The following is a 26,151-nucleotide window of genomic DNA, read 5'->3' as shown; positions in this document are numbered from 1 at the left end:
CGCCGTGCAGAAAGGCACCGCTGAACAGGGCCCCGCCGTCCAGAAAGGCACCGCTGAACAGGGCCCTGCCGTGCAGAAAGGCACCGCTGAACAGGGCCCCGCCGTGCAGAAAGGCACCGCTGAACAGGGCCCCGCCGTCAAGAAAGGCACCGCTGAACAGGGCCCCGCCGTCAAGATAGGCACAGCTGAACAGGGCCCGCCAAGACAGGCACCGCTCCGCTGGGCCCTTCCTGTCAAGCACCGCTCCGCTGGGCCCCGCCATCTCAAGCACCGCTCCGCTGGGCCCTTCCTGTCAAGCACTGCTCCGCTGGGCCCCGCCGTCTCAAGCACCGCTCCGCTGGGCCATTCATCTCAAGCACCGCTCCGCTGGGCCCTTCCTGTCAAGCACCGCTCCGCTGGGACCCGCCGTCTCAAGCATCGCTCCGCTGGGCCCCGCCGTCTCAAGCACCGCTCCGCTGGGCCCTTCATCTCAAGCACCGCTCCGCTGGGCCCTTCCTGTCAAGCACCGCTCCGCTGGGCCCCGCCGTCTCAAGCACCGCTCCGCTTGGCCCTTCCTGTCAAGCACCGCTTCGCTGGGCCCTTCCTGTCAAGCACCGCTCCGCTGGGCCCCACCGTCTCAAGCACCGCTCCGCTGGGCCCTTCCTGTCAAGCACCGCTCCGCTGGGCCCCGCCGTCTCAAGCACCGCTCCGCTGGGCCCCGCCGTCTCAAGCACCGCTCCGCTGGGCCCTTTCTGTCAAGCACCGCTCCGCTGGGCCCCGCCGTCTCAAGCACCGCTCCGCTGGGCCCTTCCTGTCAAGCACCGCTCCGCTGGGCCCCGCCGTCTCAAGCACCGCTCCGCTGGGCCCTTCATCTCAAGCACCGCTCCGCTGGGCCCTTCCTGTCAAGCACCGCTCCGCTGGGCCCCACCGTCTCAAGCACCGCTCCGCTGGGCCCTTCATCTCAAGCACCGCTCTGCTGGGCCCTTCCTGTCAAGCACCGCTCCGCTGGGCCCCGCCGTCTCAAGCACCACTCCGCTGGGCCCTTCCTGTCAAGCACCGCTGCGCTGGGCCCCGCCGTCTCAAGCACCGCTCCGCTGGGCCCCGCCGTCTCAAGCACCGCTCCGCTGGGCCCTTCATCTGAAGCACCGCTCCGCTCGGCCCTTCCTGTCAAGCACCGCTCCGCTGGGCCCCGCCGTCTCAAGCACCGCTCCGCTGGGCCCTTCATCTCAAGCACCGCTCCGCTGGGCCCCGCCGTCACAAGCACCGCTCCGCTGGGCCCTTCCTGTCAAGCACCGCTCCGCTGGGCCCTTCCTGTCAAGCACCGCTCCGCTGGGCCCTTCCTGTCAGGCACCGCTCCGCTGGGCCCTTCCTGTCAAGCGCCGCTCAGCTGGGCCCTTCCTGTCAAGCACCGCTCCGCCGAGCACCGCCATCTCAAGCACCGCTGGCCCAATGACAGTGCCGGTTCTGTGTCGAGCTACTGTTCACGCTGCACTCGGGCCACCCTGCATCCTCCATTGCCTGTGGAGACTGTTATCCACTTGATGGACTGTGGCTTTGCACTCCCCAGGATTGAACAGTGGGCAAGCCACCCACTGTAGAGACTTGAGAGACTGTGGCTTTGCACTGCCCAGGATATGGCAGTGGGCAAGCCACCCACTGTAGAGACTTGAGAGACTGTGGCTTTGCACTCCCCAGGATGGCACAGCGGGCATGGTGGCCCCTTCGTGGATCTGGCGTCGTGGACTCATGTGGCTGTGGTGCCCCCCCTTCCTTTCCCCCTGAGGTGCCTGTAGTTTTATCATCTGATGCCCCTGCAGTGTTCTCTCCAACGGACTCAGGTCTCTTGTGTGGGCTTTGCCCATGTGTTGATACACTTTGGCCCACGGACAGTTGAAATTTCAGTGACTGTGCAGGACTTATTGCCTCTATTTATCGGTTACGCAATGTTTTAACTTGATTTTTTTAAATTCATTTTCCTATTGTACCATGACTTCAATGAACCTATTTTATACATAAATTTAGTTTCTCACTTTAATTATATCTTTTCATTATTCCGGGGGGTTTGGGTGGTGTCACTTTGACTTGGTGCTCTGCATTGGTGTGTAGATAGTTGGGGGGTGGGTGTATTGCGTATGTGTGTGCCCGTAACCCTTCCTCCTCCTCCTCCCTCCCCTGTGTCGTAGGTGCGGTACTCACCGTTGTCGTCTGCGCCGGAGTTCGTACTCGTGGTAGATGAGCAGGTAGACGAGAGCAGGTAGGATGTTCAATTCGGGTTCCATGCTGTCCTCCGTCCTCGTGGAGTGTATAGAGGTGAGCGTTTTCCCGTTTGTAGTCTGTTTCCGCCGTGTTTTTATCGGCGGGGCTCCCGCCCCGGAAAAGGTGGCGGATTGGTGAGTTGTGATAGGGTGGGCGGTACATTGTCTGCCGCCTGCCTGTTGGCGGTGACCGCCGCGCTGTTTGTTTGTCCCGCCGTGGCGGTCGGAGTGTTAAAGTGGCGGTCTGTGTTGGCGGTTCCCGCCAGGGTCAGAATTAATTTTTTTTTACCGCCTGCCTGTTGGCGGGTTGGCCGCTGCTTTATCACCGACCGCCAGGGTTGGAATGACCCCCTTAGTGGTGAGAAGTCACTTCACTCTTAATAAAGATTCAAACTGGTTGGAAGTGGAACAAAAAGGTTTTTTCAAGTGTAATAGCTGTAAAGCGTGTAAAATAGGCCAATCTATGAAAAATATTCCATTTGCAAATGGGCAGGTGAGAAAAATTAAACATAGAATCACTTGCAATACCAAATTTGTAATTTATATTATTGAATGCCATTGTGGTCTTAAATACATTGGGAGCACCATTTGCATACTTAAGAAAAGAATATTAGAACACATGAGAGCAATAACCAATAAAGATATGACTTATGCTACAGCAAAACACATGCAGACACATACATTGAGTGATTGGAGAAGTTTGAGATATTATGGAAGAGATCACATTCCAGACCAGGAAAGAGGAGGTGACCGAATCAAAAAGTTACGACAGCTGGAGTCTAGGTACATAATTCAAATGCGAACCAGAGTCCCGCATGGAATGAATTACGATGAGGAATTTTATGTACATTTATAAAATACATCAATGTAATTCTGGAATTTTGAAAAACTCTGTTGATGAATTGGCTACCGGGGTTAGTAAGTATTTCTGCATATATTATACGACGTTTTAATATATAGGGCAAAGCATGTAATAATATTTAATTCAATTCAATTTCAGGGTACTAAGGCTTGTATGTAAATATTTCGAGCAATGACAAATTGATGTGGATATTCAGTCAACATTGCATGTGATAGTAGAATCATTTAATTCTTAATAGAATTAAATTTGTGACAAAGAGTATGTTTAAAATATATATATGTTTTTTTGTTGATTTAAGTTTATAGGTGTTTTGTAGTTTGGCACTGTTTGCTCATCTTCTCCTCCTTTTTTCAGTCAACACTACAAGTCCCAGCTTGCATCGCTTGGGTATAATTGTAATTAGCTATAAATAGGGTGTTAATGGAATTGGGAAATTTTGAACTTGACAAAGACCGAAATGGTCGAAACGCGTTGTTCTTTCTTTTCTCACAGTCAATAAATGATTAAATCACTTCTCTTGGTGGAGTGCTCAACCGAATGTTGTGTTGGAATATTATATTGAGGGATCGGCTTGCCCTTGGTTTGAGCACCGGTGTTTTGGAGCGCGGCGCCATTAACTGAGCCGCTTTGTTTGTTTTAAATATATATATATATATATATATATATATATATATATATATATATATATATATGCAAAAAGGGAATAGAGAACTCTGGGTAGTTCCCAAGTTTAGGTCGAGAGCAGCTTTAGTAAGGAACACTCTGCAACACCAGCGACACTCTAGATTTGCTCACCTCAAATGTCTGTTTATCTAGCAAAGTTTTTAAGCATTGGATCAGCACAGTGCTATCCACGCCGAGCTAGATAGTGACAAAGTCTTTTGCCATTTATACAGCAAAGTCTTTGAGCATAGGTTTGACACAGTGTCACCCTTGCCGAGCTGTAAAATGACAAAAGCCATTTACCACTCCAGGCACAGTATTACTGCTTTGGACTGGTAAAATACCATCCAAGCCAACCTAGAATGAGTAAAAGCAACCCCTGACACATGTTATGCTCTCATTAGAGCTCATCAGAGAGGTTTAGCTTTGCCCAGACACAAGGGAGCACCCAGTATAAGTCAAAACAAATCCCTTTCAGGGTTTGAGTGACGCACTCTGCAACACCAGCAAAACTCTAGGTTTGCTCACCTCAAATGTCTGTTTATCTAGCAAAGTGGTAAATGGCTTTAGCATTAGTGGTTTAGGCTATAGTTGTTTAGGACCTAGTTGTTCTGTCACATATTCAAAGGGTGAGAATGCAGGCAGAGGAGACTGCGTTGATCTGGCTCTTCATGGTGAATTTGCTGTCTAGGATGATGCAGAAGTTCCGGGCTTGGTCTGTGGGGGTTGGGTAGTCACAGGTTGGCAGGCCACCAGGAGTTGTCCCACAGCGAGGCGGTGTCCCTAAAGATCAGAACTGTTGTCTTTTCTTTGTGGACCCTGAGGCAGTTGTCTTGCATCCAGTCTGCGACTCCCTAGGAGATGATGTTCAGTCCGTGGTTTCGGACGATGCTGGCAAGGGGGATCGTACTGGCCAGGGAGGTCATGTAGGTGTTGAAAAGGGTGGAGCTGAGCAAAATAAAGAAGATCATTAAGGCCAGTTGGAGAATTTTGGCAACACTTGACATCCCAAATCCTTTGTTCTTTTTTAAGAGAGGAAAGGGTATACAGCAGCATTCAATCAAAGCCCCAAGAAAGTCAGAACCCAAAGATTTACAAGCGCTTTGGTAGCTTCCTCCTGTGATCGGGCCCTACAAATGTCGGCCATTGTAGTGCTGTGACTTCACAGCTAATTCCTAAGAGGTCACTTTTATTGCAACCACCCATATACAGCAAAAAGTTTCAAATTGTAATGCAAAACATATTGTATTTGGCGCCCCTGTGACAAACCATATATTGGACAAACTAGTCAAATGCTATAAAACAAAATTCTACAACACAGATCGCTTATCCGGTGTAAAACATCTGGAACACAGCTGGTCCAACAGTTTGAAGAGAAAGGACTTTTAATGAGATTAGGTAGACAGTTTTGTTTGTAGGCACACTTGATGCAAGAGGTGGTTGCACTGAGTCTTTATTTCTAAAGACTGAAGCAAAATATGTTGAGAAATATCAGACACATACCTATGGTTTAAATGAACATGTTGAATTTTGGTCAACTGCAAGACATTTAGCTACAGGAGAAGGTTTTGACGCCACATATTTTGCTGCATCTGAGTAGCAATACAATCAGGCTTTCTGATAATACCCTAAGATGTCATCAAGTTTTTCGTGGAATCTTATGTGACATTCTGTTTCCAGGTTGAGGCCTGTATGTACTTCGCGAGCGAGAAGTGGATGTCAACCAGCTAGCTTTTCCCAAACTTACAAGTCAAGCAGAATTGGGGTCTTGAGGGGGGAGCGGACTGTAAGGAAGTCTCCCCCCCGGGGGTATTTGTAGGGTGGTGCAGTCCTTGGGCTGCTGGGGGCTTCATTTAGGCTATGGATGGGCTATTTTTAAGCACAACATATAGCTAGGAACTTTAAGGTGGGCCATCATTTTAGAAATGGTGACACCGCGGCTGGTCGTAGGTTAGCGGGCAAAACTGATTTGTTAGTATTTGCTGTCCATAGGATTAGCGCTATTGTCATAGTGGATTTTAATGGGGGTTAGAATAAGTTAATACTTAGGGTTAAAAAATTACGGCTTACCATGTCTGAGGATAAGGTTCGTAAGGTGTTGCAACTGTTAGAAGAAGCATGCTACTGTGACTTAGCGGCCAGCATTGCCGCACAGTAGAGCAGCCGGTGGTATGGTGGCAGCAGTGTGGGCTTGCTGGGATGATCAAGGAAAACGCAGGAGAGCTTCATCAGTAAGTTGGCGGGGCCCCCCGAGTGGAAGGGGAGCCACCTCGCGAAAATCGCAGTCTGTGCCCCAGGGGGTGGGGGCCTGTGTAATGAGGATGATGATGCGGGGCATGCCAGAGTTCATTCTGGGGCGCATGCAGTCCTGTCTGGGCTAAGTACCCAGCAAGGACGTCAGCTCGTGGGGATAGAGTTGTTTGAAGTCGTGGCTCATGGCAGCGCTCTTCTAATCTGAACAGAAAGGAGCAGGCCGGGGTGGGGCCTGCAACATTAACACCGTAGGCAGCAAAGACACTGTGCTGCAAGGTAGCAATGGGAGGGCCATTGAATGGGAAGAGGAGTTTGTATAGTGCCAGGATGAGTGCAGGGCCTGAATCATTAGATTCATTTCTAAGTCCATGGATTAAGCAGAGGGAGGAGGGGGTACAAAGGGGTAGTGGAGATGCTGGAGATATAGAGAGTCACAGTGAGGCCTGGCGTGAAGAGTATGGCATTGGGGGTAATCAGGGGTCAGTACCGCACCAACAAACCAGGAGGAGGAATCACCATAATACACAAAAACTCCATCAGGATTTACACCAACACCAATGACTGACTAGACAGCGCAGAGCACCTACACTTTCAGGTACACATCAACGCCAACAGCAACCTAAGAGGAACCCTCATCTACAGTCCACCAGGACCCCACCCCCCCATTCTGTGACACCATCGCTGACACTATTAGCTCCCACGCCCTCACCTCCACAGACTACCTACTCTGTGGTGACCTTAACTTTCACCTGGAAAGCACCCACAACTGCAACTCCACGGCCCTGCTGGACAGCCTGGCAAACCTCAGCCTCAAACAGCTGGTCACCTCACCCACCCACTCAGCCAGACACACGCTAGACGTCCTTTTCACATCCAGCAGCCACATCGCCTTCACTCACACCACCGAACTCCACTGGACTGACCACCACTGCGTCCATTTCGCCTTCCTCAAACCCCCCACCCACCACCAATAACATCCTACTCCCTACCGCAAGTGGAACAAGATCTCTAAAGAACAACTAATCTCCAACCTCGCACAAGCCCCACCTCCCAGTACCAACGGCCCCAATGCCACCGCCCTCAACCTCATACAATGGCTAGAAACATGCGCAGACTCCCTCGCCCCATTCAAAATAAACAACAACACCCGCACCATCAAGACCGCCCCCTGGTTCACCACAGAACTTCAGTCCTCCAAACAAGATTGCCGAAAAATTGAGAAAGCCTGGCGCCAAGAACCCTCAATGAGCAACTTCTCCACCCTGAAATCAGCCATGCGCAAACATCACCAACTCATCCGGACCTCCAAACGATCCTTCTACAAAGAATGCATTGACAACAACACACACAACAGCAAGCAACTTTTTGCCATCATCAAAGAACTGACCAAACCAAAATCCTGCACCATGGACCCTCCACACTCCCAAGACCTCTGCAACTCCCTCTCCAACCACTTCCACCGCAAGATCGCAGACATACACGACAGCTTCACATCGTCATCACCCACCATCACCACCACCGACACAACCAACACCACTACACCCTGCCGCACAATCCTACTGAACACCTGGACCCCCACCAAGGACGGAGAAATTGGCAAAACCATGAGCTCCATCCACTCAGGCTCCCCTACAGACCCTTGCCCCCACCACATCTTCAACAAGGCCAGCCAAATCATCGCTCCCCAGCTCCGGGCCGTCATCAACAGTTCCTTCGAGACCGCAGCCTTCCCAGATATTTGGAAACACCCCGAAGTCAACGCTCTTCTCAAAAAACCCAAAGCAGACCCTGAAGACCTCACAAACTACTGACCGATCTCTCTACTCCCCTTCCCCGCAAAGGTCATAGAGAAGATAGTAAACATACAACTGTCTCGCTTCCTAAAAGATAAAAACCTTCTCAACGTCTCCCAGTATGGATTCCGCAAAAACCACAGCACCGAGACCGCCCTGATCGCCTGTAAAGATGACATCAGGACCAGATTGGACAAGGGCGAGACCGTCGCCCTCATCCTCCTAGACCTCTCTGCTTTTGACACAGTATGCCACCAAACCCTCCGCACACGCCTCTTCGACGCCGGAATTCGCCACAAAGCCCTGGACTGGCTCACCTCCTTCCTCTCCGAAAGAACCCAAAGAGTTCGCCTCCCTACTTTCCGGTCTACAGCCACCAAGACCATCTGTGGGGTCCCCCCAGGATCCTCCCTCAGCCCCACCCTTTTCAATATCTACATGGCTCCTCTCGCAAACATCATCCGCCCCCACGACCTCACCATCATGTCATATGCTGACGACACCCAGCTCATCATCACCCTCATGAGGAACCCATCTACTGCCAAAAATAACCTACACGCCGGACTCCTCGCCATCACTAACTGGGTGACAGCAAGCCACCTCAAATTGAACTCAGAAAAAAACGAGATCATCATCTTCGGCCCCAACAAGACAGCATGGAACGACTCTTGGTGGCCCACCACCCTTGGACTCCCCCAACACCCACCACCCACGCATGCAATCTTGGCATCATACTGGACTCGTCGCTCTTCATGACTCAGCAAATCAATGCCATATCATCCTCCTGCTTCAACACCCTTCGCATGCTATGCAAGACTTTCAAATGGATTCCTTTAGAAACAAGAAGAACGGTCACTCACACCCTCATAAGCAGCAGACTGGACTACGGCAATGCCCTCTACGCAGGGACCACAGCCAAGCTTCAGGGAAAACTCCAGCGAATCCAGAACGCAGCCGCATGGCTCATCCTCAACCTCCCCGCCATGAACACATCTCCGCTCACCTCAGATCCCTACACTGGCTGCCCATCAACAAAAGGATGATCTTCAAAATCCTTGTCCTTGAGCTGGCTAAAAGACTCAATGTACCAGTGACAAATGAGAATTGGACTGCGGCATTTCTTATATATGCCAGCGACTACTGCAAGAAGTCTCCCGAGCGCTCTGTCGCATTGTTTAAATATATGGATGTGATATATAAGGCGTACATTAACTATGGTGGGTACGCTTAGGTGCAATAATGACCAGGAATTTAGGGCACGTATGGTGGCAGGTCCAGAGGTGCAGTGGGGAGAAATTTAATCCAACTGCTGCAGCACACAATGGGACGATCAAGGTTCAGCAAGACATTCTTTACAGCTAGTGATTTGCCGATAGCATATCGGCTATTTCAAGGTTGTCCCACTTGGGGAGGAGTGGGGTCAGCCGCAAATACCAGTCTCAATCAACCAGCACTGCCGCCCCCCACATCGGGGCATGCTGGGACTTTAATATAGGAGCATGCACCAGAGAATATTGCAAGTTCCACCATGATTGCTCCAAGTGTGGGGGGAGACACGTGTTGGTCAACTGCTTTGACAGTGGTAGTTACAGCAGACTGGGTACAGCTCTCAATCAGTTCATGGGAGTGGCTTCAGGGGAGGGTGGAGCAGCCACAATACTGGAAGGAAGGGATCCAATGCCAATTGACATTGAGAGGCTGTGTTAAAAGACATTCTAGGCTTTACGGCACGGTTGCCACCTTATATGGACAGTATTTCATGCCCAGGAGAGCCTGGCGTGGAGCTATTTGTCTGGCTGCTATTGAAAAATTGAGACAAAAGTTGAAAAAGGAGATGCGTATATTTTGTAGGGAGAAACGTACTGGGATAATAGAGCATGGGGACATTAAATTTGAAGATAAATAATTTTACAGGGATGATTGCATTTGTCCTTTATGGGCATGGGCCACTATTTGCTGCAGGTAAAGGAGACTTTGACGTCTATATTGAAGGTCTAAAACTGGCATCTTGCGAACAGGTGGGGGTCAGGAAAGTCCATTAAGGACTTTTCCTGGTTGGCGGGTGAAGGACAGGTTATCCTCATTTGTTTCACTTCATGGTTGGGCTTGGGGCATGGCAGGCTGGAGAGACTTGGGTACATAGGACCAAACACGGACAGGACAGCCTTTCAAGGTTGGTTTCAAATGTTATGCATTCAGAGGTTTACAGGTTTACAATATCAAAGTGCTCTTATAGTTGAAATGAGTTCAGAGCAACTGTGGGAAATCTGCATTGATAATGGATGGGAGAAGGAGGGTACTTTAGGGGAGTGGGATGGAGGATATAGGATACATTCATGTCTAGTGAGGTTTTCAGTTTTGTAAGGCAAGGCCAGATTGTGGTTCTGTGATTGTGCACCTAAGCCAATAAAAGGGGCCTTTTCTGCACAGCTACTTGCGGTATTCTGCAGTATTTATTGAGTGCACCTTATTCCCCAATGATGACTTGTGGTTTCCAGCAGGATCACTTTTGTGACACTGCAGACATGCATAAGTAATCATTTTGGAAGTTGGGACTGACCGGCGGCCCTAATGGTGAAATAGCCTTCATAGTGGTACTAATGTTTCCCAGTATCTCACTTGTTGTGGGTAATCATTCTAACACGCTTTGGTTACCCCTCACTCCAGACAAAAGTGACTAGTGAATTTTTTGCCCTCATTTTGGACGTTTTCAGGCCATTTGGCAAGATGCTAACTGTAGGAAGGTAGTCTCTTTCTAGCCTTGTTACCCCCACTTTTGGCCTGTTTGTGACTATATGTCAGGGTATTTTTACTGTCTCACGGGGATCCTCCTAGCCAGGGCCCCAGTGCTCATAGTGGAAACCCTATGTTGTCAGTGGGTTTGATATGTGTCATTGGGATCCTGCTAGCCAGGACCCCAGTGCTCATAAGTGTGTGGCCTGTATGTGTTCCCTGTGTGGTGCCTAACTGTATCACTGAAGCTCTGCTAACCAGAACCTCAGTGTTTATGCTGTCTCTGCTTCTAAAATTGCCACTGCATGCTAGTGACTAATTTTACCAATTCTGATTGGCACACTGGAACACCCTTATAATTCCCTAGTATACCCAGGGTATTGGGGTTCCAGGAGATCCCTATGGGCTGCAGCATTTTTTTGCCACCCATAGGGAGCTCAGATAAATCTTACACAGGACTGCCACTGCAGCCTGCGTGAAATAGCGTCCACGTTATTTCACAGCCATTTTACACTGCACTTAAGTAACTTATAAGTCACCTATATGTCTAACCCTCACTTGGTGAAGGTTAGGTGCAACGTTACTTAGTGTGTGGGCACCCTAGTACTAGCCAAGGTGCCCCCACATTGTTCAGGGCAAATTCCCCGGACTTTGTGAGTGCGGGGACACCATTACACGTGTGCACTACATATAGGTCAATACCTATATGTAGCGTCACAATGTTAACTCTGAACATGGCCATGTAACATGTCTAGGATCATTCTGGTATTGGGGGGACAATTCCATGCATCCCCGGGTCTCCAGCATAGAGCCTGAGTACTGCCAAACTAACTTTCCGGGGTCTCCTCTGCAGCTACCGCTGCTGCCAACCCCTCAGACAGGTTTCTGCCCCCCTGGGGCCTGGGCAGCCTGGTCCCAGGAAAGCAGAACAAAGGATTTCCTCTGAGAGAGGGTGGTACACCCTCTCCCTTTGGAAATAGGTGTGAAGGGCCTGGGAGGAGTAGCCTCTCCTGGCCTCTGGAAATGCTTTGAAGGGCACAGATGGTTCCCTCCTTGCATAAGCCAGTCCACACCGGTTCAGGGATCCCCCCAGCCCTGCTCTGGTGCGAAACTGGACAAAGGAAAGGGGAGTGTCCACTCCCCTGACCAGCACCTCCCAGGGGAGGTGCCCAGAGCTCCTCCAGTGTGTCCCAGACCTCTGCCATCTTGGATGCAGAGGTGTGAGGGCACAATGGACAGCTCTGAGTGGCCAGTGCCAGCAGGTGACGTCAGAGACCCCTCCTGATAGGTGCTTACCTTTCTCTGTTGCCAATCCTCCTCTGTGGGCTATTTAGGGTCTCTCCTGTGGGTATCTCACCAGGAGCTCACCAGAGTTCCTCTGCACTTCCCTCTTCGACTTCTGCCAAGGATTGACCGCTGACTGCTCCAGGACGCCTGCATAACTGCAACAAAGTAGCAAGAAGACTACCAGCAACATTGTAGCGCCTCATCCTGCCGGCTTTCTCAACTGTTTCCTGGTGGTGCATGCTCTGAGGGCTGTCTGCCTTCACCCTGCACTGGAAGCCAAGAGAAAATCTCCCGTGGGTCGACGGAATCTTCCCCCTGCCAACGCAGGCACCAAACTTCTGCATCACCGGTCCTCTGAGTCCCCTCTCATCCTGATAAGCGTGGTCCCTGGATCACAGGAGCTGGGTCCAAGTGTCTTCGACAGTCCAGTGGCCCTTCTGTCCACATTTGGTGGAGGTAAGTCCTTGCCTCCCCACTCCAGACAGTAATCCTGTGTACTGCGTGAACTGCAGCTGCTCGGGCTTCTCTGCACTTTTGCAAGACTTCCTTTGTGCACGTCGTCCTCAGATCTTCTAAGTGCCTGTTCAGGTGCTTCTGCGGGTGCTATCTGCTTCTGCATGGGCTCTCCGTGTTGCTGAGTGCCCCCTCTGTCTCCTCCTCCAAGGGGCGACCTCCTGGTCCTTCCTGGGTCCTGGCAGCACCCAAAACCTTCAACTGCGACTCTTGCAGCTAGCAAGGCTTGTTTGCGGTCTCTCTGCGTGGAAACAACTCTGCATCCTCCAGCACGCCGTGGGACATCTTCTGACCAAAGGAGAAGTTCCTGGCACCCTCCCTTGTTGCAGAACCTTCGGCTTCTTCCACCCAGAGGCAGCCCTTTTGCACCTTCATCCCAGGTTTAGTGGGCTCCTGCCCCCCCGGACACTTGCGTGACTCTTGGACTTGGTCCCCTTCCTTTACAGGTCCTCAGGTCCAGGAATCCGTCTTCAGTGTTTTGCAGTCAGTTGTTGTCCTTGCAGAACCCCCTATCTCGACTTTACTGTCTTTCCTGGGTAGCAGGGTAACTTTACTCCTACTTTTCAGGGTCTTGGGGTGGGGTATCTTGGACACCCTTAGTGTTTTCTTACACTCCCAGCAACCCTCTACACACTACACTAGGCTTGGGGTCCATTTGTGGTTCGCATTCCACTTTTGGAGTATATGGTTTGTGTTGCCCCTAGGCCTATTTCTCCCTATTGCATTCTATTGTGTTCTACACTACTTTTCTAACTGTTACTTACCTGATTTTAGTTTGTGTGTGTATATTTTGTGTATTTTATTTACCTCCTAAGTGAGGGTATCCTCTGAGATACTTTTGGCATATCATCACTAAAATAAAGTACATTTATTTTTAGTAACTCTGAGTATTGTGTTTTCTTATGATACAGTACTAAGTGATATGAGTGGTATAGTAGGAGCTTTGCATGTCTCCTAGTTCAGCCTAAGCTGCTCTGCTATAGCTACCTCTATGAGCCTAAGCTGCTAGAACACCTCTAATCTACTAAAAAGGGATAATTGGACCTGGCACAAGGTGTAAGTACCACAAGGTGCCCACTATAAGCCAGGCCAGCCTCCTACATTAACACTTTCTGCTTTTGCGAGACATATAGGGCCAGATTTAGTCCTTGCACCATAGTAGTGTATGCTAATGTGGCTCAAGGAGGTAATTTTCGCCACACCATATTTACAAAGTGGCACAATGCATACATTGAGCCACCTAGCGACCCCTTGTGCCACATTATGCCTGCATCAGGGATAATGTATGTAAGGAGGGGCTTTCCGCTGTTAAGAGGCCTTCAAAAATTGCGCAGTGAAATATACAAGATTTCACTGTGCTACTTTTGGCGTAATTTTTAATGCCTGCCCAAAGCAGGCATTAAAGAAACGCTCCCATTACATTCAATGGGCCTCCTTGCACTTTGCTGCACTAGCGGCAAAATTTATGACGCTAGTGAGGCAAAGTGCCACAATAGCAACAAAAGTTTTGATGCTGTTGGCCTAAAGTGCCCCATGGCGGGACGTATTGTAAATACGTCGCACATAGAGTGTCATTAGGGGGGGCAGGGGCGACGCAAGAAAACTGGTACATCAACACTAATGCGCCACTTCCTTGTAAATATGTCCCATAGTTTTGTTTCCCCATAAGATTCACTTTTAGATAGCCCTATGCACCATGTGTAATATGGTTTTGCCACATGCTGGCCCGCACCATGGGTTTCAATTTGAATATCTGAGACTTATTAACACATTGCGTCATGGGCAGTTTTTACAAATGTAGCACACCTAGGGGTGTTTTGTGTATGAGGTTCAAACGGCTTATTTTTGCACCGTTTGTATGCACCAAAGAAATGATTCCTCTGATGTATAATATAATGCTTTTACATTTTGAGTACTGCTTGTTTCTGAAGCAGTTATACACTCCCTTGTTTTGTCCTGAGGTGGCCTCAAATTGATAGGCCGTACCACGTTGAGCATACAGACTATAAGAAACACACTGTAAAGATTTATGGGTCAGCTGTATCAACCCATTTTGCATTTGCAAACGGTGCAGATCAGTAAATGTGGCTGTTTGTGAATGCAAAATAGCCATTCCTGACATATAAAAGGCACTGGCAGACTAATTTTATTTTAAGTCTAAATTTAGGACATCACAATTTTTGTGATGTCCTAAAATTGTGACTCAAGATAGAGAATCGCAGTTTACGATTCCCTAAATAGAAAATCACAAACAGGGATTTCCTATTTGCGATTCCCTAAGCAGATGTACTAAGCATTTTCTAAGTGCAAATTTGGCATTTAGGAAGTGCTATCTCTATTGACTCCAGATTGATGGTAACCATGGGCAATATTAAAAAATGCATGAGAAATGCATTTTTGAAAGTGCCATGTAGCGCACACATGCCCCTAGGGCATTTTTGTGCTTTACTTGTTGTTTGACCTAAGAGCCTTTGGGTGGTCATCCCCAAATGTTTTGCCTACCTTCGTCCATTTTTCTGACACTGTTTTTGCTGGCTTTAGGACTCTACACACGTTACCACTGCTGACCAGTGTTAACGTGCATGTGCTCTTTTCCCTAAACATGGTAACATTGGTTCCTACCCAACTGGCATATTTAATTTACTTGCAAGTCCCTCGTAAAATGGACAACATGTGTCCAGGGACTGTAAATTAAATGCATGCTACTAGTGGGCCTGCAGCACTGATTGTGCCATCCACAACCATGTGTTCCCTTAACCATGTCCCAGGCCTGCCATTGCAAGGCCTGTGTTTGCAGTTTCACTGCCACTTCGGCTTGGCATTTAAAAGTACTTGCCAAGCCTTAAACTCCCCTTTTTCTTCATATAAGTCACACCTAAGGTATGCCCTAAGTAACCCTTAGTGCACAGTGGTATGTACGTAAAAGGCAGGACATGTACTTATGTGTTTTACATATCCCAGCAGTGAAAAACTCACAAATTCGTTTTCCACTACTGTGAAGTCTGCTCCTCTCATAGACTAGCATTGGAACAAAGGGGCATATTTATACTCCGTTTGCGCTAAATGTGCGTCAAAAATTTTTCCACACATTCAGCGCAAACTGTGCACCATATTTAAACTTTGACGCCCGCGGACATCAAAATTCCAATGTGTGCGTCATTTTCTGGATGCGGGAAACCGCCTTGCATTAATGACATGCAAGGTAGGCGTTCCCGTCCAAAAAATGACTCAAACACCCATGCGCCTTATTTATCCTTAGGCGCAAAAATCCCGCACGGCTGGGAGGCGGAGGCTGAAATTGACGCACATCCCGATTTGCGTAAAAAATTAACACCTGGGTCAGGGCAGGCGTTAAAATGGGGCAAACACACCTGTATTTAATGAAAACACACAGAAGCAACAGCAGAGCTCCAAAAAGAAAACATTGGAGGTGCTTCTCATCCAGCGTGCACGCAGAATCAGAGCACAGGACCAGCAATAGCAGCATCCACAACACCAGCAGGGACCCCAAAGGCAACGCAGAAGGTAGGAGAGGATATTCCGCACCAGGACAACCCTTCATGGCCTCAGGGAACATGACATCATCCAGAGGTACAGGTTGAACTGGCAAGCCATTCAGCAGCTGCTGCGCAACATTGAGCCACAGTTGGCACCCAGCTTGCAGACACCCCACACCATCCCACAAGAAACCAAGCTGCTAGCTGTACTAAACATGTTGGCAAGTGGCTCCTTTCCAACCACTGGTGCCCTGGTTGCTGGGATCTCACAGCCATCATTCTCCACCTTCCTGTCCCAGGTACTGGATGCCATCATATCCCTCACACCCGCCACATCAGCTTCCCCAACACACATCAGAAGCAGCAGGAGACAAAACAGGGGTTTTACCTCATTAATGGATTCCAACACGTCCATGGTGCCATTGATTGCACATATGTACGCATTGTGCCACCAGGATCACCAGGGATTGATCACCAACATCGTGGCAAAGTATCCTGGGAGTGTACATGATTCATTCATCTTCCACAACTGCGGCCATCAATCAACACTTCCAGGATGGATGATATGGAAAGGGACTACTTGTTGGTAAGTACAGAAACCTACTTATATACACACTGCACAGCAACCCTCTAGGACACACAACACATACACCACAACATCGACACGTGGACAGAAACACACAGGTTATCACACCGCTAGGCATGTTTCATATCTTCACCCAATGGGAGACACACCTAGGGAAAATTACCGTTCCAAATAACAACTGATGCCACTCTACAGACACAAGGGGAAAATGTAAAACAACACAATGACAAACACATGGCCCCAACTGGCATTTCATCTGCAAAGATTAAACTTCAATGACACATCAATAACACTCAATCAAACACCCTTCAAATCAATACGTACTGTGTAAGGGGTGTGGAATGTTTGTTGCTGCAGGTCAAACACCATGACACACATAGCATTATGATGACTACAATAAAGGTCACGTGCAATCATTGAGACTGTTACAATATCTCACATCACTCCTGCTCTCACATTGCCCACTACCAAGAGGCAAGTGGACTGTGCGAAGAACACATCTTGATGGGACAATATGGAAAGTGCACATTCCTACACATACGCATTGTGACAAATTAACACACACACAACAGATGTACTGCCATACGGACCTTCTGAAACTCAAAATGACAACCTCACAACCAAGTTAGCCAGCTGAACTAAACCATGTGCAGTAGTCTAGGTACACGTAACAACCTGAGTCAACTTGGCAAGGGCAGAGAAATAGGTCTGTAGTGAACTTCTCACACATGTGAAATTAGTGTACAGTCAAATGTTAACACGTCAGTGATCACAATGTATGGAGAAGTTTGGCAAACTGTCACCTTGCAAAATCTAAGGGTCTCACTGATGGTTAAATTAATCTATTGTATATGTCAAAATGTATGGGATGTCCAGGGTACATAGATGCAAACGTGTTACCACCACTGTTGATTTGATTCTGAGTATGGAACTATCATCTCACCCCCAGTGAAGACACAGGGACCCCTGTATCACAAGTCACAATGCAAGGGAGTAATACTGCTGACATCCGGTCAGCAGCCAAACACTCATTCAGCTAAGGAAACAACCCAATGCTGATGGTACATCCTAGAAGCCTAGGAATCGACACAATAACACAAACACAAATGAGTCACAGACAACACAAGAGATCTACTGCCATGCAAGTTGATATTAATGGGGCAAGCTACATCAACATGATCTCAATCATTTTCTCTTTCAGCTGATCAGGGATATGGGATCCAGCCATGGATTATGACCCCTTTTCCCGACCCAAGCACTGCAGCAGAGCGTGCCTATAATGAGGCACATAGGAGGACATGCACCATAGTCAAGAGGACCTTTGGCATCCTGAAGTCAAGATTCAGGTGCCTCGACATCACTGGAGGCAGCCTCCTATACTCACCAGAAATGGTCTGCAAGATCATTTTGACCTGTGCCATCCTGCACAACATATGTGTATGAAGGAACATTCCCCTATTAGAACCAGAGCCACAAATGCCTGAAGAGGAGGAAGAGAAGGATGCTGACCATCAACGTGAGGGGGACCAACCAAACATAGCTGCAGGATTGCGTAGGCGCCAACATATTGTCAACAATTTCTTTTGACTCAACTCACCATCACCACTTTTTTAACATATGTAAATAAACACCTATAATTATCACCATATCATGGTCTGGGTAATCATTTTTGCATAACATTTTCTCTAACTATCAGAATAAGAGTGTAGCCTCATGGAGCATTGCTGATATACCGATCAGGACACAGAAAATTCCAAAGCTATTGTTATGCGTATCAATCTACAGTCACATTCACACACACTGTAAATGACATATATCCTGTACATTTCACATTTGAAGGGCAATAGCAGAGGACCACACCTATTTCACACATACATGTTGGCAACATGGTTCATTGCAGCATATGGCACACAACTAAGACACCATCAGTCAATAATGGAACAAAAAGCATCATACATGGGGCAGTGGATGTGCTATTGCATTAGTAACAGGAATGTATGACCAGACCCTTGACAGCAGTAACTGTTACATCACCTATCTTTGCAAGGACTATGTGTGACTAGAATTCCATATAAGCAGCAAGTAGATAGCACAAGTGCCACAGCTATGACAAGCATTGCGCACATGACATCCCATGTACATGTCAGCCCATGTCCTAAGTCCTGACACACCCATGTTCCTGGTCTCATCCCACCCATCTTCAGAGGTCCCTGGAATGGTAACATGTGTACCCAGATAATCCCTCCTCTACACACTCCCAGACTCACAATGTTAATCCAGTGTGCTTCCCCCATTAGTATGGTATGCCATAGTCATTGTACTTCTGTCTGCATGGATGTCACGTTAAATAATGCACTGGCTTGTAGTTTATAAGACCTGTTATCACCTGTACAGTGATTCCCATGTGAACAGTACTGTTGGCCCTTTGAACTTGAATCTCATATACAGGACTTGGGAGAGACTGATGCTGCACACACCTGTAAGCACATCCATGCAGACCAGCCATTTGAACATGCACTCCCCTTGCAGATGCATGGAGCAGCATAGAAGCTGCCATTTTATCAATAACTGTGTTATGCACTGCTGTGTAACCCAGCTGTGTAACACAGCCCTTGGGTAAATGTGTCACCTTCCAAAACACAGGACAAACACAGTTTTCCATTTCAACTGTCTAGTTCCTCCTCTGACCAGTCTCAGTCAGATCACTGAGTATTTACCTTGTGAAATGTCTGGATCGTGATTGACCCTGCACCCTGTTAGCCTGACTGGCTCCTGTCTGTGCGTTACCCTAAAGGTTCCTTGTGGCTACATTTGTATCATAGTTGCTTTCCCAACCCTCACATTCCTCCTGAGGTATTTTGTCAGGTGGGTCTACAATGCATACTCGAATACATTGTATAGTATAATCTGTTTATTTATCATACCATTGTTGGGAACTTGTCTCCAAATACCCAAATCATGGCCTATCCCTTGTCTGGGTCTCATGTATGCATGAGTGACAAATTGTGACAGTGTACCATGGCCGAATGCAGGGATTGGGTATGGTGCCTCCAGCAGAACCAGCAATGTCAGATAATGTGCATGAAATGTCCACACATGTTAGGACCCGACAGTCAATCAATCAATCAATCAAGGATTTATAGAGCGCACTAATCACCCGTTAGGGTCTCAAGGCGCTGGGGGGGAGCTACTGGCCATAGAGCTATGTCTTGAGGCATTTCCTGAATGTCAAGAGGTCTTGTGTCTGGCGAAGGTGGAGCGGTAGGGAGTTCCAGGTCTTGGCGGCTAGGTGAGAGAAGGATCTTCCTCCGGCGGTGGTGCGGCGGATGCGGGGAGTGGAGGCGAGGCTGGCGGAGCGAAGCTTGCGGGTGGGGGTGTGGAAGGTGATTCTGTTGTTGAGGTAGGCTGGGCCTGTGTTGTGGAGGGCCTTGTATGCATGGATGAGGAGTTTGAAGGTGATCCTCTTTGATACTGGTAGCCAGTGATGGTCTCTGAGGTGGGGGGAAATGTGGTCACGGCGTGGGATGTCCAGAATGAGGCGGGCAGATAAGTTCTGGATTCTTTGCAGTTTTGTTAGGAGCTTGGTTTTTATTCCTGTATATAGGGCGTTTCCGTAGTCCAATCGGCTGCTGACCAGGGCGTGGGAGTCAGTTTTCCTGGTTTCGACAGGATTCCACTTGAAGATTTTGCGGAGCATGCAGAGAGTGTTGTAGCAGGAAGAGGAGATGGCGTTGACCTGCTGAGTCATGCTGAGTGTGGAGTCCAAGATGAAGCCTAGGTTGCGTGCGTGGGTGGTGGGTGAGGGCGCGGTTCCTAGGGAGGTGGGCCACCAGGAGTCATTCCAAGTTGAGGGGTTGGTGCCAAAGATGAGGATTTCTGTCTTGTCTGTGTTTAACTTGAGGTGGCTTGATTCCATCCACCTGGCGATGGCATGAAGTTCGTTGTGGAGGTTGTTCTTTGCAGTTGTAGGGTCTTTCGTGAGGGACAGGGTGAGCTGAGTGTCGCCTGCGTAGGAAACTATGTTGATGTGGTGGGTTTGTGCGATGTTGGCGAGGGGGGCCATGTAAACGTTGAAGAGCGTGGGGCTGAGCGAAGATCCTTGAGGAACGCCACAGATGATTCTAGAAGCTTCTGACAGGAACGGTGGGAGGCAGACTCTCTGGGTTCTGCCTGAGAGAAATGACGAGATCCAGTCGAGTGCCTTGTCGCGGATTCCAGCGTTGTGTAGGCGTGTGCGGAGAGTGTGATGACATACCGTGTCGAAAGCTGCGGAGAGGTCCAGGAGGATAAGTGCTGCTGTTTCTCCTTCATCGAGCATGGTCCTAATGTCGTCTGTGGCAGCAATGAGTGCAGTCTCAGTGCTGTGGTTTCTTCGGAATCCGGATTGGGAGGTGTCGAGTACATTGCTGTCTTCCAGGAACCGGGATAGTTGGCTGTTTACAATTTTTTCGATGACCTTGGCTGGGAAGGGGAGGAGGCAGATCGGCCGGTAGTTCTTGGGGTCGTCTGGGTCTGCCTTTGGTTTCTTTAGCAGGGCGTTGATTTCTGCGTGCTTCCATCTTTCTGGGAAGGTAGCTGACTCGAAGGAGCTGTTGATGGTTTTTCAGAGGCGGGGGCGATGATGATGTTTGCCTTATTGAACATATGGTGTGGGCAGGGGTCCGATGGTGATCCGGAGTGGATGGAGGCCATGGTGGTGGCGGTGTCCTCTATGTTGACAGGGGTCCAGGTGTGGATGAGGCGGGTGTTGCTTGGAGCGTTGGGTTCTTGGGTGTTTGTAGTCAGCTGGTGGGTCTGGGGTTTGAAGCTATTGTGGATTTCTTCTATCTTTCGACGGAAGTGGGTTGCCAGTGAGTTGCAGAACTCCACTGATGGCAGGGGTTCGTTGGAGCAGGTCCTGGGGGTGGAGAGCTCATTGACGATGCCGAAGAGCTCTTTACTGTTGTGAGCGTTGGTGTTGATGCGTTTTTGAAGTGGGTCCTTTTGGTGGTGCGGATCAGTTGATGATGTTTGCGTAGGGCATCCTTGAAAGCGATGTGGTTGGAGTTGGTAGGGTCAAGGTGCCAGGTTTTTTCCATTCTGCGACATAGCCATTTGGATTCCTGTAGTTCTGGGGTGAACCAGCTGGCCTTGATTCTGTGGGAGGTGTTTTTTTTTTTGGGGAGCGGTGCGAGGGTGTTGGCGCAATCTTCTATCCAGCGATGTAGGTTGGTGGTGGCTATGTTGGGGTCCGGGGCTCCAGGGGGTGGGGCCCAGGCAAGAGTGGAGATCAGTTGATCCATTGATTTTTTGCTCCAGTTGCGTCGTGGGGGTTGTTTGAGGTGGTGGTGAGTGACTGGTTTTTGGTAGGAGAAGTGGATGCAGCGGTGGTCTGTCCAACTGAGTTCGGTGGTGTGGTTGAAAGAGACGTGGTTGCTGGCTGAGAAAATGGGGTTGAGTGTGTGGCCTGCAGAGTGGGTGGGTGTAGTGACGAGTTGCTTGTGGCCGAAGTTGGGGAGGTTGTCGATTAGGTTGGTGGTGTTGATATCTTTGGTTTTTTCTAGGTGGAAGTTTAGGTCACCAAGGAGGATGTAGTCTGTTGAGGCGAGGGCTTGGGAGCTGATGGCGTCGGTGATGTCGTCACAGAACTGCGGTCTGGGTCCAGGGGGTCTGTAGACCAGTGTTCCTCTGAGTGTGTTGTTGGCGTTGATGTGGATTTTGAAGTGGAGGTGCTCGGCGGAGTTGATGGTGTTGTGGGAGTTGGTGGAGACTCTTATGGTGTTTTTGTGGACTAAGGCGATTCGTCCTCCGAGTCTGTTGACCTCGTCTCTTCTGGTGATCTTGTAGTTTTCTGGTATGGCTATGGCTATGTCTGGTTCTGAGGCCGAATTCATCCAGGTTTCGGTGAGGAATGCGACGTCAGACGAGTATGTGGTCAGGAGGTCCCAGAGTTCAATTGCATGTTTGTGGACGGAGCGGGTGTTAAGTAGGATGCATCTTAGGCGGTTGTCTGTTTTGATTTGGAGTTTGGAGGTTAGGTTGCAGGTGAAATTGCAGGCTTTGCAGGAGAAGGGTCCTTTGGTGCGCGTCGGTGTGGACTGGAAGCAGATGGACGAAAGTCCTGGATTAAGGGCGTGGAGTTTGTTGGCAGTGTAAAGGTCTTTGGTGGCGCGGGAGGCGTGTTGGCCGGGGGTCTGGCGCTGGGCGTGGTCTTGGTGTGGACGGGCACAGACCGGCTTGCCTTAGGCGCACCTTTGGAGCGCCAGCGGCGCGTCCGCGCTGCGGCCGGCATAAGAGGGGAGGTGGGAGGGAGTGGCAGTTGGGAGGAGGGAGGGAAACCTCCAATGGGGGTGCCGGGCGGGGGCAGCAGGAGTCAGGAGCGGGAAGAGCTCTGAAGAGGAGGGAGAGGGGCGGGGCCTTCCGGGAGAGGAGGAGCCAAGAAGCCCAAACAAGCCCAGACAAGCCCAAACAAGCCCAAATCAATGGCAGCACTTACCGGAGCAGTGGTGAGGAGGAAGCAACCTGCCTGCAAGGATGCAGGGTCAGAGGTCGCTTCTAACCTCGTGCTGCAGCCGGCATAAGAGGGGAGGTGGGAGGGAGTGGCAGCTGGGAGGAGGGAGGGAAACCTCCAATGGGAGTGCAGGGGTGGGGGCAACAGGAGTCAGGAGCGGGAAGAGCTCCAGGGAGGTGGGTGGGGACTTCCGGGAGAGGAGAAGCCTAGAAGCCCAAACAAGCCCAGACAAGCCCAAACAAGCCCAAAACAATGGCAGCACTTACCGGAGCAGTGGTGAGGAGGAAGCGACCTGCCTGCAAGGATGCAGTCCACATGCTGATTCACATTGCTCACAACATATTGATGGGCCGTGCGTGGTGAATAGCTGCGAGAATAATCAGCACTGAGGCAATGATGTTCCCAGATGCAGTGGGAATTTTAGAGGCCGAGCTGTGTACAAATGTTGTGATGACACCTGCCGGTACAAGAATCCTGAGATATTATCTTACTCAGCACACCAAGGTTGCCCTGTTGACAGTCTCATAACACATATGCAATGACAGGGTTGGACCATCCCCATGTGGGTTCTCAAATACTCATTGGCTTTACTTCCATTGATCTCCGAAGGATACTTAGTAGATACAGTAATAGCCGCCACAGACTCAGACTCATGACTAGACTCATGACTAGACCTGGACGTAACTGTGACAACATAGACCCCTAAAAATATACAGGCTAAACATTGGCCCACACACATGAACCAGACACCTCTGTGCATTTGACCACTGGAAATATGTGGCCACGTGCTGCTTGGTCTGCTGGTCCTCCACTGCCACAGGAGAGTTGTGGCTCAGTTGTATGACTTCAACTGTGGCGTGACATTACAAATGTGGTTTATCTTTGGCTCTCCGTGTCACAAACATGGTACCCACTTAGTATGTACACGTGTATGACTCATGGTGGGTTCACCAACAAGTGCCTAGGAAGTAGTATCCAACATTCCAGGACATGAGACGGCCAAGTTTTTGACCATTGGCATGAACAACCGTCTGCTATCTATCCAGTGCATGCTTTGTCATTTGTGGTGTTTATGTTACCCAAAAACTAGAAAGTGCACACAGCAGTTGTTGCTACATGTATGACTAACACATGTCAGCTCTCATTACCACACTGACTTGCATCTGAGGGTTGGACACATTGACTCCACATGCATTCAGGCATATTTGCTATAATGCATCTTGTGATGGTCACACAGTGGGTCAACAAAAATATTAGTAGCCAAAGCACACGCATTGACGCATAGGCATTGAGTAATTGTACTTATGTGCGTCACCTTGCTATCCTCTCCTGACGCCAAACATGCCCAATTTGTGTAATACGTAAATGTAGCCCACACGTTTGGCCATCTATTGCGTCAGTAAAGAGTGAAAACCCTGTACATCAAGTAGCGAATCATGGTCTGCAGTAGTATGATGTGTCATGTGCCCATACACCGTCATGCCCAAAGTGGGTGCAATCAGCCTATCTCAGTATTGTCACAACTGTAATGTACCATTAACATAGTAAAATGACCCAAACCCAGTTAATGTCAGAAATGTTGCCGCATACGCGTAAAAAAATGACGCTTATGCCCGAAATATGACTCATAATGCCCTGAAACATCCATTGGCCCTGAGCGGTATTTTCTAAACTGTACCTCCGGAAATTGGTTAAGTTTGAAACAATTTTGAAACATATGGATGCGGGGTTAAATCTACTCCTGTGCGTCAATAGAAAATGACGAGCAGACTGTAAGCGTCATAATATTTTGATGCATGACAATAAAAACGCACCACATTTTAGGCAGGAAGTGATGTAATAGGATATCCTGTTTACAGATTTGGTACAGTGGGTGTACTTTCACTTTCACTTTGCATTCTGTGATATTTCCTGACTGTGTGGCTGTGTCTCGATTTGTCTCTGTGCATTTAGTGACTTTGTCTCCAGTGTGGTCTTTTAATTGTCTTTTTGTGTATGATAACTGTCTGTGGTATCCTGTCTGAGTGTTTTTGTGGTCATTTGTGTTGTCAACAATTGTCTTTGTTGTGTTGGGAGTCTGTTGTGGGTAGTGGTAGTTTGGGTATAGTTGGGCTGTGTTTGTATTTTTTTTTGCATTTTTCCTGTCCTACTTTCCCCCTATTCTCTTTTGTTCCCCTTTATCCCTGATTTCTTTTTTGTACCATTATGTTAGATAGGCCTCGTCTTGGCAGGATGGGAGAGGAGGAACTGGGTGGGTTCATTTGGCTGGTGTGCCATTTCCTACCCGTGGTGATTGAGGCAGGTGGTCGTGTGATCCAAGGGCATCACACTGAGGCACGGAGGCTCCGGTGGGCAAAGGTGTTGCATCATCTGCAGAGGATATACAACACACCATGAAACGACCACCAGCTGAAGCACCGCTGGGCTGACCTTGTATCCAGGGAGCAAGATCTGCTGGACCACCTGGGGATTGTGATTGGTGGCCCTGTTGGTGAGTACAAATCAGGTTAATGTGCAGTGTAAATGCTCTGTAGTGACATTAGCTGATTTTTACAATATCTGCCGGCAATGTTGTTAAGCATGTGGAATGCCAGTGAAACATACAGGGCCATATTTCTACTTTGTTAGCACCGCAATTGCGACCTGTTTGGAAGCAAGAGCTCCACAAACTTACTAAATACATTTGTATTTAGTAAGTTTGCGCCACCTTTGTGTCAAACAGCAACACAAATCAGGTGCAAAATATGTATAGATATAGGCCACAGTTGCCTGTGAGGTATAGAAATTTCCGGCACATTATCGCCATTTATTGACGCAACAGCAAGACTAACTTTATAAACACAACAGGAGCCTGAAAATTAGTGCAGGCTTCACTTCAATTGATGATAGCAATGTGGCGCAAACATATGTTTCATGTGTGTTTGGTGAGTGTGTCAGGAAACCGATCATGGAAATCCTGAAAATATTTGGAATAATTGTGCCCCTCCACTCTTTCAAGATACATGTCTGATCGGGATTTGGACACATACGTAACAAGTTCTAGCTGCGCTCAGCTAACATCTTAGACTGATATTTGGACTTTGTAGTGCCACATTTAAATTAGGGATGGCAGGCAAAAGGTATACACATGGGTTCATATCTCTATGGTTGGTGCAACTCATCATAGCTGTGCCACATCAAATGAAGAAACTGATAAAAATTGAGGGCTAACAACTGTCCCTGGCCCTCTGTGCATTGTAC

This window comes from Pleurodeles waltl, chromosome 3_1 (assembly GCF_031143425.1).
Source record: "Pleurodeles waltl isolate 20211129_DDA chromosome 3_1, aPleWal1.hap1.20221129, whole genome shotgun sequence".
Taxonomy (NCBI): Eukaryota; Metazoa; Chordata; class Amphibia; order Caudata; family Salamandridae; genus Pleurodeles; species Pleurodeles waltl.
This window is presented reverse-complemented; position numbering follows the sequence as displayed.